Consider the following 9,542-nt stretch of genomic DNA (forward strand, 5'->3'; position numbering starts at 1 on the left):
TCCCAGCTGATGATTTTCACATTAACCCTGACTACATCACTTCCCTCTAGTAAGTTGATGGAGATACACTTGCTCCCATCTGCACGCTCTAGGCTAGTAATTTTATTTAACCTCTTCCTTTGTGCAGCTTGGGCATGAAAATACGCCGTGTTCCGGTCTCCCTCTCGCAACCATTGAACACGCGATCGTTGACGCATCCATATTTCTTCCTGGCGAAGAGTTTCCCGCAACTGTTTTGTTATTGCTCTCTCTTCATTAGATGGGCCACGACCTACTGATCGGCCACGAATGCGTTCAACTTTCTGACGAAGTTTCCTCACCTTTCGCGCCAGACAGCTGAATTATTTTGCACCCCATTCACTTAAACTGGACTGCATTGCGTTTAGGGCCTGGGCCACACCTTCCAACCCAATAGCACCTGACCCTTTCTGCCAATTTTTGAACACCAGCTTATCATAATCAGCATGAGTCTGGCAGACATTCTCGTAGCGAAAAGGTCTGGGACCCCTCCTCTTTCTATCGGACATCTGTTCTCGGAAATCAACAAATAAAATGAAGTGATCTGATTCCGTAGTGATAATATGCCGAACTTTAGTATGCTCAAACTTGTTGAGAAAAGCTGCATTTCCGAAGGCACGATCGAGTCTTGCTTTGACATTTGCCCCACCCACCTGCCTGTTGTCCCAAGTGTACTCAGTACCTGACCAACCCAAGTCCTGAAACATGCATTCCTCAATGAACTCACGGAAAGCTCTCCTCTGTCCCTCCGGCCTTGCCGCTCTTGAGAAATGTTTAGAGGCGAATAAAGTCTCGTTGAAATCCCCAAGACAGAGCCAAGCCGAGTGTTTGATTGCATTGAGAGTTCTAAGACACCTCCAGCTATGTCGCCGATCTTCCACTCTCGATGCTCCATAGAAACCCGTCAATCTCCATTCAAAAGAATTATGATCATTTCCCTTCACGTTCGCGTCAATATGACCTGAACTGAAATTTTTGACATCAACAGAAACATCTGCAGACCAAAAAAGGGCGATACCGCCACTAAGACCCTCACTGGAAATAGCAAAACAACCAGCAAAGCCAAGGATAGTACGTAAATTTTCCATTCTTTCTCTAGAAATTTTTGTTTCCATAATGAACAGGAGAGAGGGCCCTTCCTGCTTCACAACATTGCGAAGCTCCAGAAAGGTCGCTAGGTTCCCAAGCCCCCGGCCGTTCCAGCTCATACAACTCATGATCCCAGGCAGGGATGACCTGCAGCCTCTGCCGTGTTGTCAAAACTCGTAGGAGTCGGTTTCTTTTTCTTCGGATCCCGTTCTCCTCCGTCACCACCTACATCCATCTGAACCGCCCCATCCTTGTGCATGATCTCCTCGTGATTAGCAGCAGGTGAATCCATCAAGAGGGGTAGAACTTTTCTGTACACCTTAACTTGAGTTCCAGCTTTTCGCTTATTAATACTATTAGCTTTCAGGGGAGACGTTGCCTCCAGGCCTGCTTCCTTGGCATTGCTCAAACTCTGTGCATCAGCTTTGTTTTTCGGAGTGAAACTGGCCTCTCCCATCGAGCCTTCAATATACCTCTTCCTCTCATCCGTCGCCCTCAAGCCTTTCCAAAGGGTAACACCCCATTAGCATCAGGCGTTGGACAAAGTAAATCTAAGTGACCTAACCGGCCACAGGAGAAACAAAAGTGTGGGATTTGCTCATACTGTACGCCGTACATATCGACCTTCTGTCTCCTCGCGGAATCAATCAAGATACATATTCTCAAGGGTTTAGCGACATCAACTGTCACCCTCACCCTTAGATAGCCGCCAACATGATCAAAATACGCTTCATTGGTGTGCTTGTCAATCTGATGCGCTATGGGAAGCCACCACTTCTTATCCCGCAGATTGAAAGGCAAGTTCAGCACCCTTGCCCACATCTGAAGACGATCAAACTTCAGCTCCGAGGGCTGCATACAGTCCTCGAATTCAGATAAGACAACTGCGTTCTTACTCACATGCCAGGGAGATCCATCTCGCACGCGATCACGATCCCTCTGAGTAGCAAGCTCCACAACAAACATGTTCTCTCCAACAGATTGGAAAATTAAGCCTCTAGGATTACCCCAAGCCGGACGGAGTGCACTTGATATGGTCTGGATATGGAACACATGGCGGTACAACACCTTCCCCGCCAGCATCCACTTCTGCGCCGCCTCTCCATCCCGATCATCGATCACCAGGGGAGTCGCCTCTTCCTCGGATATGTCTGGTTTGCCCAGATCTTTCTCCAACCGGACCCTTGCCGTCCTAGGCGAGAGGGCCTCCCTCCCCCCAGATTTGCCTCGATCAGACGAGGTCATGCTCGCCGATGATTCCATGCGTCGCACCGAGAAGATCAGTGCGCGCCGCTAAGAATCCACGTAACCCTAGTCGCCACTCGGGACATGTGATGCCTCTACAAATAGGGACCTTTTGCATTATATAGAAGTATAAAGTTACAAATCTATACATATACGAATACATATATGCCTATTCTAACAATCCATCCAACCATCCATCCATCTGTTTGCATAGGCGGAAAATGATTACAAAACTCTATTTGGGTGTGACATTGGTTCATTACCTTTTAGATATCTTGGTATTCCTATACATTTCCGCAAGTTGAGAAATGGTGAATGGAAACCGGTGGAGGATCGGTTTGAATCAAAGTTAAGTAGTTGGATTGGCAAATTGCTTTCGTATGGTGATCGGCTTATATTGATTAATTAAGTTTTAACTAGCCTCCCCATGTTCATGTTATCTTTCCTCGAAATTCCGATAGGAGTTCAGAAGAGGTTAGATTTTTTCAGATCACGCTTCTTTTGGCAAAGTGATGGGCATAAGAAAAAATATAGGTTAACTAAATGGAACATAATATGTCGACCCAAAGATCAAGGGGGGTTAGGAGTGGAGGTTTTAGAACTAAAAAACAAGAGTTTACTTAGCAAGTGGCTTTTTAAACTCTTGAATGAGGATGGTATGTGGCAAGAGTTGTTACATAAAAAATATTTATGTTCTAAAACTTTATCTCAAGTTCCAGCTTCACCTACTGACTCACCTTTTTGGAAAGGCTTAATGAATGTAAAGGAGGATTTTTTTCCCGGGGATCTTTTGTTGTCGGTAATGGGCGTAATACAAGGTTTTGGGAGGATATTTGGTTAGGTGATAAGTCTCTTGCTGATGAGTATCCATCTCTTTATAATATTGCTAATCACAAGAATATCACTGTTGAAAATGTGTTGGCCTTAAATCCTCTAAATATAGGTTTTAGGAGGACTTTGAATGGCAACAAATGGGATAGATGGACGCACCTTTTGCATAGACTCATATTGGTTCAGTTAACCGATAGTGAGGATTCATTCAAATGGAAGTTAAATACATCTGGCGTTTTTTCGGTTAAATCTATGTATATGGACTTGCTTAATGGCCATACTGTTTTCCTAAAGAAATATATTTGGAAGATGAAAGTTCCTCTAAAGATAAAGATCTTCATGTTGTTTCTTCATAAAAAAGTGATTCTTACAAAAGATAACTTGGCTAAACGTAATTGGCAGGGATGTCTTAAATGTTGTTTTTGTGATCAAGATGAGACAATACAACACCTTTTTATTTCATGCCCTTTTACTAAGATAATTTGGAGGATTATTTATATGGCTTTTAATATACCCCACCCTCGAATATTACAAATATGTTTGGCAATTGGTTAAATGGGGTTGCAAAAAAAGACAAAGTCCACATTAGAGTTGGTGTGTGTGCTTTGCTTTGGGTAATTTGGAATGTACGTAATGATTATATCTTTAATAGAAAACGTTTTCCATCATTTTTGTAGGTTGTCCCTTTGGCTACACATTGGATCCATATGTGATCCTATCTTCAGCCGGCGGAGGAGCGCCAGGCTATGGATATTGGGTGCAACCAACTGGCAACGGTAGCACGGAATTTCTACAACCGATGCTGCTGGTGTGCTGATCGTCGTTTGACATGATGATGCAAAGGCGCTTCATGTTACTGCTTTTTAGTTGGCTTATCTTTGTTCAGACTCTTTGTGATCCATCTGGGGCTACCCCATTTCGAAAAATCCATCTGTTTGCATGGCGATATGAATATGCATGCTTTTAATCCATCCGTACGTGCATACATGCATACCCGTCGTGAGCTAGGCAGGTGCAGTACGTACGTAAGGAAGAACCAACTAACGAGGAAAGCGAGCGAGCACTGGATAACTGGATATGTACTACTGTACATTACCATCGACTAGGAAGTGAGTGGGAGCGGGTAGAAATGGAAGTGCATGGTATTTCGATTGGGGATAAGCTATAGTTGCTGGGGCGAGAGGTAGGCTAGCCTTAGCATATGGCACAGCAGCGGATTCTTTTGCCAATGTCAGAGCGGCTGCGGCAGGTGCGTGGCAGACAGCGCTCCAGCTGTGGCGGCAATGGCGGGAGGGGCGGCAGATGGAGCAATATGTAATATGTGCTTATGAAGTGGCTTGTGACCATCGCACTTACAGACCTTACAGATTAGGGTAGTTCCTCTCCTGGGCAAGGCGGAAATGGTGGGAACGAATTTGTGACAACCTGAGTTTAACTTTCAGTTAGTTCAGCTCTTTGTAAGCTACAGTTTGCATTTGTCTAGTGAAATATCCATGCACAAAGGAATATAAGTTGTATAATTTAGACTGAGCACGATAAGCAAAAGAAACAATTAGGTGCATAGACTAAACCGCTTCGAAGCATATAAGAGGAATCATATACTAAATGTGGTGCTAGCCAAACTTTATCATTTAACATATATACAGCGAGTGATACTACAATTGACAGAAACAGGATGCAGGTTGAACAGAGAGAAAAGATTAAACTGGTATACAACATCGGTTCTAGTGGCAATAGACACTGCCATACTATGTACAGTTCACTGCTACCATGTATAGCAGCGATGAAAGCTTAAGTCTTTTAGAGTAAAATGTTCAGGAGCTGGAGCTATGTCTCCTTGTACCGATACATCCAAAATTGAGCACCTACATTAGAAGGGGTAAACTCACAAACATGCTCCAAGTCAGCCATATAGCAGTGCCCATAAGTGAGTAGCTGACCATAGTTGCCAGAAATCTCATCCAGATATCGCTGCCCATAATCCTGTAATTGTCTGATCGTCTAACCACAAAAGAAATGGCAATGTATGTAGCCAAATACGAATGAGTGTTCTTTAAACCTCCCATAGATGAGAATGCCGTGCAATTCTTGGCGATAGGAGGCAATATGTCAATTGAATTTTCTTTCATGCTAAGTACAATACATGGAAGGATATCTGGGAGGCACCGAAGTGTACGTAACAGATCGCTGCATCCCAAATGCAGGTCAAACTTCTTCATTGTTTTCCCTGAAAACGGAGATTGTTAGGCAGCTTCCAAATAGACCACAGAACTGCAGAAGGACATATATTGATAATAGTGCATTTCAGTTCATCCCTGTTTAGAGCAAATATAATATCTTGGATAGTTTCTCAGGTCACACTCTAAAGTGTCAGAAAAAATAGACCACAGTCTTAGAAATATCACCTTCAGAAAATAGACGATTCACACTCTCGAACTCGTAACACAACAAACATGTGTTCAGGGAGAATCATAAGAAGACAGCACTGGTCAAACAACCGACCCAGAGAGAGAGAGAGAGAGAGAGAGAGAGAGAGAGAGAGAGGCTGCTGACGAAACAGAACTGGTTTCATCAACTTAATGCTTTGAAGGAAATCTGGGAGCCACCAAAGTGTGCCATCCTGAAAACAAATTCCAAAATTGAGTTCAGAGGGAGTATATAGTCCCGTAGTCCCCACTCTACCAATTTATATTTTCCCCATTACCTAGAGACTATTTGTACAAAAGAGAGGCCCCAGCAGCCCACATATATTATTTCCAGAAAGGGGATTTTTGGATTGAATTAGAGTAAAAAAGAGGGTGGGCTCATATTACATTTAACTGGATCTAGCCAGTCGAGTCTTGTCATGTTCTTACTCGCCGATGGCATGCTGCTTTGATGTACTTGTTAAAGTTGATTGAAAGATTAGCTTAGATCAAAAATTAGGGCCAATGAAATGACTTGCTAAAATTGGCTAAAACAGAACCTGAGAAAAATATTCCCAAGCTTGACATAACGAAAGGCTTATCTTTGTTCACACAAACATTATAACAGAAGGTTTTCCGCACATCCAAATAAATCTCAATAGATGGATGGCTTAGCTCCTATCTTCTTCAATGTTGAATAAGTTAGGATCTGAGGTGAATAAGCAAGTTGGAAAAATACAGAGCTTTTTATCATATTTCTTCAAATATTACCCGATGTTCTTCAAATTTGATGAAATGTGCCATGGGCATGACACTCACACTGTTGGAGAAAACGATGCTACAGTCATATTTACAATACCAAACGGCGAAATCCACTAAATTAAATTGCACTGATATTTTCAATTGGAAAAATAGAAAAGAGCTTGTAAATACCTCTTCAAACATTACCCCAGTTAAAGGATTGTATATGGTTAGCGAAACAGTCTTATCATCCGGATATGTTATCAGCAAAATAGCCTAATCATACCCCAGGAAGGCAGGAACAATGGCAATCAGATTTTAAGCCTGTGAATGACCCTACCAAATTCAGTAAGAGGCATCGAAGTCACAATAAACCTCTTGTAATTCACATCCCGTGCATGCCCCATCGCTGCCTCTCTTGTTTTTTCACGTCCCATTGCTGCCTATCTTGTTTTCTTATATGCATACAGGGAGGAGATAGTGACACATTTTTTGCATATCCATATCCATCCATATATCCCACTATCAGTACCAATTAGCAGAACTCAGAACACGATGTGTTTAACTTACTTTGAAGGAAGACATTAGCTAACTATACCAGGTAGATATACTGAAATTATATAATTTCAGCAGTAATTATAATTATAAACTTAATGATCACACAGATTTATTTTAAAAGAAAAGGCAGGCAACCAAAGGAGGTGGCAATGCATGAAACTTACAAACAACCTACAATGACAGACAACAATCTAAGAGGAACTATTTTGTTGACTGCAAGAATAGACCTGGTTGATTTTGAAGAACCACAAGACTCCATTCGGTGACAATTCAATTAATTCATCATGCTGATCGAAATTTTCTTTACTTATACAGCCGCGGTGGAAATGTATCAGTAATCACATATGGTCTGAGGAACACCATGTGAGTATATAAAATCACCAGAGGCATGCTGAGAATATGCAGCATCCATCTGCTCCTCCTCCATCTTCTCTAGAGCCACTTGATCCTCTGCCCAGATCGAGTAAAAGACATGATTAATTTGCTGCTGTAAGTGGCTAAAAGAAGGGTTCAAGTCCAGATTTTTCTAATGTTTTAACCAACGTAGTTGGGAGAAATAAGCTACCAATACACTAGAATTGAAGTGAGAAAAAGAAAGCAATAGCTGGCCTGATGCACTGTCCGTACTCCAATCATCTATCTAGCCGGCACATCCAATATGCCCATTTCACCAAACAAAAATCCCCGAAATTCACAGGAAGAACATGAACAGAAAAGTAAAAGCATATGGGAAGATTCCAACATCAGAGTTCGAGCTCACATGGTGTCACATCGTCTCCATCCTCGCTGTTGTGGAGGCCGTCTCCGCCGCCGCTGCACCTGTTTTTGGGTGAGAGAGAGGAGACCGGAGAGAGAAAACAGATGGAAGGAAGGAGCGGTCAGCAGACGCGGGCTGTCAGCGGCGGGGACTCCCAGCGACACAGCCAGGCACTTGACGGGCTCCTCCAGCCAACGCCGCCTCCCTCGGCCTGGCTCCCACCGACGCCTGCTGAGGTCCCCGACGCCGCTCCTCCAGGTACACCTTCATGGAGCATCAGCCCATGGTCGTGGCGGCGGACGGGCTTGTGAAACCCTATGTCATCCTGCCGCCAAGATTGGGTACGGCGGGAGAAACTTCCAGAGGAGGGAGGTGGAGGTGGAGCTGAAGATTGGGTAGGGTAGGGAGGAAATCAATGGGAGAGCGAGAGATGATCTGGGGAAGAGTCGAGAGAGTACCACCAAGGCACCGATGGACACGATCCTCGATTCCAGACTCCTATCTGTTCCGTGTTGGGTCCCACCACCGCTTTGACCATCTGAACGAAGACCCACGTGACGTGATCACCAGGAATTTTGCACGGGAAGAAAAAAAAGAAGAGAAACCCACATGCCATCAATCTACCGTAAAAATTCTATCGTGTCAAATTTTAATTGGATGTAAATGTACCATGAACAGTACCCAAACTGATGAGGTTCCAGCAAATGGGGTTAACTTTTATATAATAATATAATTTCTCCGTCCGATTCGCGCGTGACAGCTAGCCCGCCATGGAGATGCCATGACTTTTGACAAAGCCGAAGTATGGTTTTGAGCTACTGGCTTGTGACCCGGATACACTAGGTGCCAATGATTCTTGCCGGTATCTTAGTGTGTTGTTTGGAGGACTACAGTCTTTGACTCTTACTTCATCCGCATTTCCTTTACGGTGAACAAGGTTTATCAGTTTCTCTCGCAACTCATTAATGTACATTGGGAGTCTGTTAAACATATTTTGCGCTATGTCAAGGGAATACTGCAAAATGGCTTGCATATATTCGCAAGTCCCCACTGCCTAGCATTACTATTTTTACGGATGCAGACTAGGCAGGTGATGTGGACGATAGGCGTTCCACAAGTGGATTCGCTATATTTGTCGGAACGAATCTTATACCATGGAGTTTAGAGAAGGAACCTACATTCTCGAGGTCGAGTACCGAGGCTGACTATAAGTCATCGGTCAATGGAGTTGTATGTAAATTGTATTGTATATATATAGTGATGTTGTGAGGACAGAGGCCCCACACGAAACCCAAACCGATCTCATCGAACTAATGATGCGTCTCAACTCGCATACGAGACAGACGTCTCCTTCGTCATCATCTGAAAACACACAGTTCCCCCTTCCCATCCATGTGCAGATCATGCATGCGTTCGTCGTCTCCATGCTACTTCACCACCACCACCGCGATGGATCATCCGCGCCAAGTACTAGTCGTTGCATTTGACCGGTGGTGGCATTTTCGTACCGCACACAAAGACGCTGCCACCCGAAATGCATCGAGCCACGTAAGTATCTACTTTGCCGCCCGGCATGGTCTCCTTCATCGTTTCAGCAGAGCAGCGGACGAAATGGAAACACGGCCAGCGTGAGCGAGCAGCGGACGCCCCGGCGCCGGCAGAATCCCAGGAGAGGGCAGACCGCCACAGCCGTCGCCGCGCACATACACTTCACCACCACCGCGCGTCTCCCCCTCGCCCGGCGCAGGCACACGACCGGAGAGAGTCAGAATTGCCATACCCAGGTGGCCCGGGGTCACAAGCTCGTCATCATTAATTAATTCTCCATGTCAACTATGTGGTGCCCCCAGCTGAGGATGAGCTGTTTCAGTCCGAGGCCAGGCCATCTAGCAACTCCA

General features: G+C 44.4%; 1 long non-coding RNA gene across 1 annotated transcript; it reads right to left on the reverse strand.

Annotated features, from left to right (window-relative positions):
• Nucleotides 1–4,768: 4,768 nt before the first annotated feature.
• On the reverse strand, nt 4,769–8,302 carry LOC124653281. The gene is made up of 2 exons (XR_006987842.1): nt 7,648–8,302; nt 4,769–7,337 (listed from the first exon to the last, which is right to left on the reverse strand). It is a non-coding gene; the product is annotated as an uncharacterized LOC124653281 (long non-coding RNA).
• Nucleotides 8,303–9,542: the final 1,240 nt, after the last annotated feature.

The sequence above is a fragment of the Lolium rigidum genome, chromosome 5 (assembly GCF_022539505.1).
Source record: "Lolium rigidum isolate FL_2022 chromosome 5, APGP_CSIRO_Lrig_0.1, whole genome shotgun sequence".
NCBI lineage: Eukaryota > Viridiplantae > Streptophyta > Magnoliopsida > Poales > Poaceae > Lolium > Lolium rigidum.